The sequence below is a fragment of the Mirounga leonina genome, unplaced genomic scaffold, assembly GCF_011800145.1.
Source record: "Mirounga leonina isolate KUSES-001 unplaced genomic scaffold, KU_Mleo_1.0 Mir_201, whole genome shotgun sequence".
Classification (NCBI taxonomy): Eukaryota; Metazoa; Chordata; class Mammalia; order Carnivora; family Phocidae; genus Mirounga; species Mirounga leonina.
The window spans coordinates 11,876,545-11,888,007 of NW_023270504.1; positions in this window are offsets into that span (position 1 = coordinate 11,876,545).

The window sequence follows — 11,463 nt, forward strand, 5'->3', positions numbered from 1 at the left end:
AGGCACTCAACCATCTGACCCACTCAGGCTCCCCACAAACCAGATTTTCAATGATGGATATAATGAATGAAAATTGAGCATTATCATTTTTCTGTTACAGAGAGGGCTGGGTCCATGCAAGCTAGAGAATTTTTCAGCTTCACTCTTTCTCCCTCATCTACTTGAATACTTTTGTCAGAGTAAGAGTTTCACTCATTTAGATTTTCTCAGCTTTAAAAAATAGCTTTCTCTGTTTTATTTCATATATAAATTATCTGTCCACTTAACAAGGTGAACCTAAGTTTGTACTTTCCATGCCTCTCAAAGGTGAACAATATTACCTGAGTTTAGAGATCCATTTAAAAGTAAATTCAATTTACTAACTTACTATTATTGCAGGTAAAGAAGTACCAACTTCCCAAGTATTTGAAAATATAATTCTGCTGGTATTTCACACTTAGAGCTGGTCCCCCCCTTTCTTTTGCTATTATTTTTAATAAGTGCCACAGGAATATTACTACTTTCCTATGGAGACCAGGTGTGCAATCCTCAGAACTGTGGAAGTTTCCACTCCCAGTCACAGGGTCTATTCCTCTTCAGAGTTTATGTGGCTACAGAAACCAGGGCTCTGCAGCTTGACTCAGAAACCAACTGCAATGCTCAATATTACTAAAAACATCTCTCTTAGGTCTCTGAAGAGTCTGCTAATGGAGCCTGTGGTCTCTTAACACAGAACCAAACATCCTTATCAGAAAACCCCAAATATCAAAACTACAAAAACAAGCAGAAACCCCAAATAAGTACTTGATATAAAAATAGGTATATTTTTATAAGGATGTGATGTTAAGAGTTACAGATAGCAGTTTCCCAACCTTGGCACTCTTGATATTTTAGACTGGATAATTCTTTTTTGTAGAAGGTGGTCTTGTACATTGTAGGATATTTAGCAGCATCCTGTGCCTGGCCTCGACCCACTAGATGCAAGTAGCACCCTTCCCACAGTTATCACAGCCAAAAATGTCTCCATCCGAGCATTGCCAAGGGTCACCTGGAGAACAAAATCTCCTTGGTTGAAAACCCCTGGTACATCATATCATAATCCAAATGTATGCTGCTATACAGAAAATCAGACCCAAGTAGAAGCTTTTTAAAAAACTTCTCTTACTTTGATATTGCTGAGTAGAGATGGAGAGTGGAGGATTCTCAATAGTCCTCTTTCCTCTTTCCCTACTTTTGCAATTAACTACCACATCTACTGGCCCTTCACTCTTAATTGCTTTTTTAAAAAAATAGCTTGATTGATTAATGTAGAAAATGACTAGCTTATAAATTTTATAACCTGGATGCTTTCCATTAGATTTGGCTGAATCCTAACTCAAATGGTCTAATAAACATAGTGAATTTATTCGCTCAAAAACTGAAAAGTTCAAAGGTAGATCTACAGAAATAGATCCAGAGACTTCCATTAGGATACTATTAGGATGCAGTCTCTACACCCATTTCTAAGCTCTGCTTTCTCTGTGTTGGTTCTTTCTTAACTCTGTCCATGTGGTAATAAGATGGACACTAACATCTTTAGATGTACACTCTACTAGTTCAACTTCAGTACAAAAGTAATTTCCATTTACTAATAATTTTTTTAAAATCCTAAAATAGAATCTTATTGGCTCTGAGTGGCCTGGGTTGGGTCAGGTGCCCATTCCTGAATCAATCACCGTAGTAAGGGAGCCACAGTGTTCTAATTGCCCAAGTTTAGTTCACAAGCCTAATCCTGGAATGGGGTGGAGTCAGTTTCACTTGCATTGCATGGGCAGATACTACAGGAGGGTTGGCTGTCACTGTGCTAGGACCAAAAGAAGGGGATTAGAGGCTGCAACAGAAAAAAACCTAAGATGTCCATTCTAAGTGTGCTCATTGGGAATGCCAGGAAGAAGATTCTGCCATGTTTTGGTTCATATGTTGGAAAATAAGATGTACAGTTCAAGACTCAGCAATTCATGGAAATTCTCAGATTTTGATATATTGTCTTCTCTTAGCTTTAATTTATAGCATACTTGGAAGTCTCTGTGTATTTTCATTGGCATTTTAATAAATACAATTTGATTCGAAGGGTTTGGTGTTTTATTTTAATGAAAGAAGTTATTTCTCTATGCCATGAAGATATCCATGGCACATTATACTGTTATAAGTGTGAAAGCACCACATAGTTTATTGATAACTTTATGGTAACCTTTATCTGGCTGATAAAGTTGATTTCAATGTTGTTTTACGCTTAACATCTTTGGAGAAAGTAGTTTTCCTACACTTAAAGGGTATGAGAACCAGCGTCAGACATACTCAGAAGAGAACATTTAGATAATTTCATTTTCTGAGATAGTTGGTGATGTTTTATATGCAGCTCTAGGGGAAATAATTGACAATATTTTTGTAAGGAAGAAGGCTTTAATAAATCTGTTTCATTGTGTGAGAAAGTTAATACAACTTAGTAAAAGGCAGTAACATTTAGTACCCAGCTGTATTTGTTTTCACTTTTATATCTACATTATGGGAAATGCATGCTGGCTAAGAAAGATAGAAAAATTTCATACACTCTGTTTCTTCCATTGTATTTTTTCTCTCTTTATCTTGTCTTTCCTTTACAACTCTCTTTTCTCTCCCTTTTTGCACTGTATTATTCTTCTATCCTGTCTTTTACTTTTCCTTTCTTTTCAATCCTTCAATCCTGGTCCCTTTGGGTTAGTTTCTTTAGCTCTTAATAGTTTATTGAACAGCCTACAATGGTTTTACCTAATTTTTATATGGATATGAAATTGCTACAATTAAAAAAATCCTATCACTTAAAAATTTTTAAACTTCTCATCATTTCTCTGTATAAAAAGGTTTTTTACTAGTGAATAAGCCCATGCAGAATTAAACTTTCTATGGTGGATTGTCTTCAAGAGTCTGTTCTCTCCCTTAAAACAATTATTGCTGGATGCAAGGCTGAAGTACTCCGGCATAATAAAAAGCACATAGACATAGGATCTAAAATAATGTTTTATTTTAATTTATTTTAAAACTTATTTTTGTTATAACATTTTAATTTTATATACAGTAAATTTTATGCTTTTGGGTGTCCAGTTCTATGACTTGTGAAACACATGTACAGTCATATAATCACCACAGCCACAGTCAAGATATGTAACATTTTCATCATCTGAAAAAAGATTCTCATGCTGTCTTTTGGGGTTTTTTTTGTTTTGTTTTGTTTTTGTTTTTTTGTTTTTTTCTCATGCTATCTTTTTGTAATCAGCCCTGTCCTGTCCCAACTTCTGGCAACCACTTACATGTTAGCTATTCCTATAGTTCTGGCTTTCCCATGATGCCATATATTTGGAATGGCTTGGTATGTAGCTTCTTGAACATGGCTTTTTAAACTTAGCATGATACATTTGAGATACATTTCTGTTGTGTATCAGTAACTCTTTTTAAAAAAATTACTGAGTAATATTCCTTATTATGGATGTATCAGAATTTATCACTCACCAGTTAAAAGATATATGGGTTGTTTCTAGTTTTTGGCAATTATAAGTTAATGCTATAAACATCCAGATACACATTTTTGAGTGAACATGTTTTTATTTTTCTTGAGTAAATATCTAGGAATGGGATTGCTGATTCATATAGTAAGTGTATATTTAGCTTTATAAGAAATTGCAAACTGCTTTCCCAAGTGACAGTACCATTTTGTGTTCCCATCAGTCATGTATGAAAGTTTTAGTTGCTTTGCACCCTCATCAGCATTTAATATTGTTAATGGCTTTAAATTTAATTATGCTATTTTAATTGTCCAGTGATACCCACTGTAGTTTTAAATAATTACTCATTATTTATGATGAATAAAGATGAAAAGCATCTATTTAGGTGCTTATTTTTCGTTTGTATATCTATTTTGTTGAAGTGTCCATTGAAATTTCTTTTTTTAACTGAGGTATTAATTTGCTTATTGCTGAGTTTTTGTTGTTGTTGTTGTTTTTAAAGGCATCTTAGTCTTTTTTTTTTTTTTTAAAGATTTTATTTATTTGACAGAGAGAGACACAGCGAGAGAAGGAACACAAGCAGGGGGAGTGAGAGAGGGAGAAGCAGGCTTCCCACGGAGCAGGGAGCCCAATGTGGGGCTCGATCCCAGGACCCTGAGATCATGACCTGAGCCGAACGAAGGCAGATGCTTAACCGACTGAGCCACCCAGGCGCCCCTGCTTATTGCTGAGTTTTGAGAGTTCTTTATCTATTCTAGATACAAGTCCTTTATCAGTAATGTGATTTGTAAATATTTTCTCCAAGTCTGTGGCTTCTTTTTTTTTTTAATTTAATTTATTTTTTATTTTTAAGAAAGATTTATTTTTCTTTCTTTTATTAACATATAATATATTATTTGTTTCAGAGGTACAGATCTGTGATTCATCAGTCTTACACAGTGCTCACCATAGCACATAACCTCCCCAATGTCCATCACCCAGCCACCCTATCCCTCCCACGCCCCCCTCCACTCCAGCATCAAGTCTGTGGCTTCTAATTTCATTCTCTTAACAGTATCTTTCAGAGGCCAAAATATTTTAAACTCAATGAAATCCAGTTCATCAACTTAAAAAATATTTTTTTTATGGCTTGTGCTTTTGCTGTTATATCTAGGAAATCTTTGCTTAACTTGAGGTCACAAAGATTTTCTCTTGTATTTTAAAATTTGTGTACTTTTGTGTTTTATATTTAGGTCTAATTTGAACTAGTTTTTGTTTTAAGTATATGTTATGTATTGAGGTTCTTTTTTTTTTTTTTTTTTTTTGCATATGGATGTCCAATTTTTCCACTACCACTTGTTGGAACTGCTGTTCTTGCTCCATTAAATTTCCATTATACCTTTGTAAAAAGTTATTGTCTGTATTTTTGTTGGCCTACTGTAGGCTCCCTCTTCTCTTCCATTGATATATATGTCTATTTTTCATCAATACCACACAATTTTCATTAGTGTAGCTTTACATTAGATCTTTAAATCAGGTAGTATGAATCCCTAATTTTTTTTTTGCAAAATTGTTTGACTATTATAGTTCCCTTGTCTTTCCATATACATTTTAGAATCATTTTATTTCTATTTATACAAAATGCTCCTGGGATTTTTTGGGGGGATTACTTTAAATTTGTAGATAAATTTTGGGGGAATTAGCAATTTAGCAATATTGATCCTTATAATCTATGGACATAGTATATCTCTCCATTTATTGAGGTCTTTTTAAATTTCTTTCACCATTATTTAATATTTTTCAGCATACTGATCCTGCACATATCTCCTTAGGTTTATATTTACTTCATTTATTTTTTGGTTTTATTTTAAATGGTACTTTTTCCTCTCAAATTTGATTTATAATTGTCTATTGCTTGTATATAGAGATATAATTATTTTTTATATATTGATCTTTTATCACCTTGCTACATTCATTTATTAATTCTAGGAGCTTTTTTGTACTTTCCTTTGGATTTTCAATATAGATAGTGATGTGGGAAACAAAGGTAGAAGAAAAATTATTAAATTTCTTTACTATCTACAGCCCATTGACAAGTCCTTGAAACAGGCAGAGTGGCATTCCTCTAGGGACTCAACTGCCTTGTTTTAATACTTTCCTAAGGGCAACAGGCAATCTTAGCCCAACCCCGAGGGTCCTGTAAGTCTACTTTAACATATAAAAATTCCTTTAGAAATTTCCTTTATCTCTAAACCTCCCAAGATACGTGTTGGCAATCATCCCCCAAGCATATGGCCCACTGATATACATCTGAAGGATCTCATGACTCAGGTTTTATTAGACGGTAATAAATGACCTTTTCCTAACAATAGCTAGTCCCCTCAGGGTCCAAGTTTGGAAATCTTGTTTCCAAAAGTCCTTAGAGACTTACACTATCCCTAACCCCCCTTCCAATTTATAGGTATATAATCACCACCCCTTATGACCCCATTGCAGCTCTTTCTGCCCATGGGTCCTGTCCCCGTACTTTAAAAATATCACCTTTTTTGGGGCACCTGGGTGGCTCAGTCGTTAAGTGTCTGCCTTCGGCTCAGGTCATGATCCTAAGGTCCTGGGCTCTAGCCCCACATCAGGTTCCCTGCTCAGTGGGAAGCCTGCTTCTCCCTCTCCCACTCCCCCTACTTGTGTTCCTGCTCTGGCTATCTCTCTCTCTCAAATAAATAAATCAAATCTTAAAAAATATATAAAAAAATAAATTAAAAAATCACCTTTTTGTGCCAAAGACGTCTCAAGAATTCTTTCTTGGCCTTCGGCTTTAAACCCTAATGTCTTTCCTACATCAGATAGTACATGTCATTTGGAAATAGAGACAGTTTTATTTGTTCCTTTTCAATCTGTAGGCTACTTACTCCTTTCTTCCTTTATTACACTAGCTAGGACTTCCAGTATGATACTGAGTGTGAGGGGTGGAAGCAGACACTCTTGCTTCATTATTTTTTTTTAAAGATTTTATTTATTTATTTGAGAGAGAGAGAGAGAGAGCATGAGAGGGGAGAGGGTCAGAGGGAGAAGCAGACTCCCTGCTGAGCCGGGAGCCCGATGCAGGACTCCATCCCGGGACTCTGGGACCATGCCCTGAGCCAAAGGCAGTTGCCCAACCAACTGAGCCACCTAGGTGCCCTTCTTGCTTCATTATTGATCGTAGTAGGAAGTTTTCAGTCTTTTATTAGTATGTCTTAGGTAGGATATAGGGTCTGGGAAGTATTTTTGTAGATTTCATTATCATGAGAAAAGCATTCAGTCTTTCATCTTATTTCTAATTTGCTAAAGATTTGTATCATGAATAGCTATTGAATTTTGTAAATTGCTTTTTTTTGGCATCTACTGAGATGACTATCTAGTTTTTCTTCTGTTAATATTGTGCAGTACATTAATTGATTCTACATTGAAACAGCCTGGAATTACTAGGAAAATACCCACTTGGTCATGATTACTGTCTAACATGTTACAGATTCTTTTTGCTAATATTTTGTTGAAAAAAATTATCATATTCATGAAGGATAGTTTTCCATAGTTTTTATTTCTTGTAATGTCTGTGTCTGGTATTGGTATTAGAGTAATGCTGGTCTCACAAAATAAGTTGAGAAGTGTTCCTTTCTATTCTGTTTTCTTAAAGAGATTATGTAGAATTGATATTATTTCTTCTTTGAATGTTGGTAGGGCATGGGGTTTTTATTTTATCTGTTTCTTCTTAAGTGAATTTTGGTAAGTCCTTCAAAGAATTATTCAGATTCATTTGAAGAATTATTCTATTTTATCCACATTTTCATATTATAGGCATAGAGAAATAGGTAGCATTCTCTTATTACTTTTTCAAAGTCTATGTGGTCTGTAGTGATACTCCTTCTTTCTTTCTGATATTAGTAATGTGTGTCTTCTCTCCTTTTATCCTGATCAATCTAGTGAGAGTTTTATCAATTTTATTAATTTATTCAAATAATTGGCTTTTGGTTTCATTTAGTTTTACCATTTAAAAAATTTCAATGTCATTGATTTTGCTCTTATTTTTGTTACTTCCTTCCTTCAACTTGCTTTGGTTTCAATTTGTTCTTCGTTTTCTTGTTTCTTAAGGTGGAATCTTTTTTTTTTTTTAATTCTATTTAGTTAACATATAGCATATTACTAGTTTCAGGGGTAGAATTTAGTGATTCATCAGTTGCATATAACACCAAGTGTTCATTACATCAAGTGCCCTCCTTAATGCCCATCACCCAATTACCCCATCCCCCCCATCCACCTCCCTTTCCACAACCCTCAGTTTGTTCTCTATAGTGAAGAGTATCTCTTTAGGCAGAATCTTAAATGATTGATTGAGACCTTTTTTCTTTTCTAATACAATCTTTTAACGGTCTAGATCTATCTATCTATCTATCTATCTATCTATCTATCTCTCCATCCATCTCCCATAATCACTGATTTAGTTTCCTGCTACAAATTTTGATATATTACATTTTAATTTTTATTCAGTTTAAATGAGTTTCTAACTTCCCCGCAATTTTCTGTTTGTCCCATGTGATATTTAGAAGCAAGTTGTTTAATTTTCACTTAGTTGGCTATCTTCCATTTATCTTTCTATTATTGACTTGTAATTTAATTCTGTTATGGTCGAGAAATAATTTGTATAATATAACTTCTTGCAAGTATGTTAAGGTTTGTTTTATGGTCAAATATATGGTTTGTCTTGGTGAGTGTTCATGTAAACTTGAAACAAATGTGTACTCTACTTTTGTTGGATAGAATATTCTATATTCTGTAAACATCCATAAATGTCCACTAGGTCAAGTTTGTTCATAGTGTTGCTCAAATCTGTATCCTTGTTTGGCTGTCTTCTTGTTCTGTCAATTACTAAAAGAAGACTCTTTAAGTCTCCAGGTATAATTTTGGATTTATTTATTTCTCTAAGTTGTATTAGTGTTTGATCCATAGATTTCGAAATTCTACTATTAGGTGAACACAAATTTAGGATTCTTGTGTATTTTTGGAGAGCTAATCTTTTATAATTATGTAATGCCCCTCTTTATCCACACTTATCTTCTTTAATATGAAATATCCTTTGTCCCATATTAATATAATAACTCCAGTTTTCTGTTGATTAATAATTGCATGGTATATTTTTTCCCTCCTCTACTTTTTTTTTTTTTTTAAGATTTTATTTATTTATTTGACAGAGAGAGAGACAGCGAGAGAGGGAACACAAGCAGGGGGAGTGGGAGAGGGAGAAGCAGGCTTCCCGCCGAGCAGAGAGCCTGATGTGGGGCTCGATCCCAGGACCCTGGGATCATGACCTGAGCCAAAGGCAGACGCTTAACCACTGAGCCACCCAGGTGCCCGTCCCTCCTCTACTTTTAACATATCTATACCATTGTAGTTAAAGTGAATTCCTTGTAGACAGCCAATAGTTGGGTCTCATTTTTTTAAATCCAATTTGAAATTCTTTGTCTTTTAATTAATATACATAGATTATTTATATTTTATACAAATATTAATCTGTGGTTCAATCTGTCATTTTATTATTTTTTCCATCTGTTTCTCATTTTCTGTGTTCTTTTGGGTTGTTTGATTTTTTAAATATTCCATTCATTTCATATTATTGGTTTATTGGATATATATTGCGTGTGTGCAGGTGTGCACATGCTGTAGGGATTACAATATACTAACCTAACCTTTCACAGTCTACTTAGAGTTAATATTTTGCCACTTCAAACAAAATTTAGAAATCTTTTCTTTATCCTTTCTTTTATGTTATGCTTGTCATGTTTTAAACATAAATAACTGAAAACCCACATCAGAAAATGTTATAATTTTTGCTTTCAATGACTATACATATTTAAGGAACTTAGAAGAAAATAATTAAAAAATGTTTATCTAAATACATACCCATTTTTGTTGTTCTTCCTTTATTCTTGAAGTTCCAATATTTCCCTGTTATCATTTTCTTTCAGCCAGAAGAACTCCTTTTACCACTTATTTTAGAGAAAATCTGTGGGCAACAAATTTGCTTAGTTTTCTTTCATTTGAGAGTATATGGATTTTTGTCATCATTCCTGAAGGTTATTTTCACTGGACATAGAATTGTGGGTTGATAGTACTTTTCTTTCCGATGTTGTTTCACTGTTTTCTGGCTTCCCTCGTTTCTGATGAGAAATCTGCAGTCACTCAAATTGCTGTTCTTCTATATGCAGTGTGACTTTTATGGCTCCTTTCAAAGCTTTTCTTAATTTTTGGTCTTCAGCAATTTTATTGTAATGTGTTTGGGTTTGATTTTCTTTGAATTTATCTGAGGGTTGTTCTCTGAGCTACTTAAATACATAGATTTAGGCCTTTCTTCAAATTTGGGAAATTTTCAGTGTAATTTCTTTAGATTTTTTTTCTTTACTAGTTGTTTCTCATTTTCCTCTGTGGTGACAATGGTATGACTATTAGACCATTTAATATTGTCTCACAAGTCCCTAAGGCTCTATTAATTTATTTTCTATTTCTTCCCTCTGTTCTTCAGCTTGGATAATCTCCCTTAATCTATTGTCTATACCCTTCCCAGTTTCATCTCCATTCTGCTATTGAGCCCAAGCACTGATTTTTTTATTCCCAATATTGTATTTTTTGGTTCTAAAATTTTTATTTGATTTGTTTTTATAGTTTCTATTTCTGTGCTGAAAATTTCTATCTTTCCATTCATTTCAAGAGTTTTCACCTTTGCTTCAGAGCATAGTCATAACATTAAAGTATTTTTCTGATAGTTTGGATATCAGAGTCATCTAAGGGTTGTCCTCTCTTGATTGTTTTTCCTCTCAATAATTAGGTACATTTTCCTGGATTTTGATATTTTGAGTAATTTTAGATTGTATCCTGGACATTTTGAGTAGAATGACATGAACAGAGTTCTGTTAAAATTCTCTGAAGAAAGTTGATTTGTTTTGTTTTAAAAGATAATTAGGTTGCAAGACAAGATGGAGTAGACAAACTTTTCCTTAGGCTTTCTAATAAGTACAGCTAAAAATCCTGGACAGAATATATAGAGGAAACATAGAAGACTTTGGAAGGTAGAGAGAAGGCAGAAAGATTAGGGACATGGGACATGTGGAAAATCTGGCAGAGTTTCTCTTTGTTGATTTTGTTGTTGTTGATGATTTGTATGCGGGGACTAGATGCTAAAGAGCAACCCAGAAACATTAATGGGCATAAACCAAAAAAGGCCCCAGGGAAAACTGCCTCTCTCTAGCTAAAGGAACAGAAAAGTGGCAGATTAGCAAGAAAGATATCTTTTACATGCTAACCACCCTAATGCAACCATTACAACCCAGAATAAATAGTGGTTATATCTTCTTCAGCAAAGGCTGAGTGAAGAGGCTAGACTTTCCGTTCATCTAGCTGTGATGATACCCCTCCCCCAAACTCTGCTTGAGGTGCAGTAGAAAATACCTGGGGAGCCTGGATTTCCATCCCCACCTGGGAGTAGTGGGAAAGTATCCCTTCTCACCCACCAGCATGGTGTCAGAAAAGGTCTGCTAAATCAGAGGATTGATTTATTGATTTTTATTTTTTTTAAGATTTTATTTTCTTTATTTGACAGCGAGAGACACAGCAAGAGCAGGAACACAAGCAGGGGGAGTGGGAGAGGGAGAAGCAGGCTTCCTGCCGAGCAGGGAGCCTGATGTGGGGCTCAATCCCAGGACCCTGAGATCATGACCCAAGCTGAAGGCAGACGCTTAACCACTGAGCCCCCCAGGCGCCCCTGCTAAATCAGAGGATTTAGATAAGAGTCTCATAACAATATTCAAAATGTCCAGAGTACTATCAAAATCGCTCATTCTTCTAAGAATCAGGAAAATCTTAACTTGAATAAGAAAAGACCATCAGTGCCGATACTGAGATGATACAGATGTTGGGATTATCTGACAAGGAATTTATTATTTATTTATTTAAAATG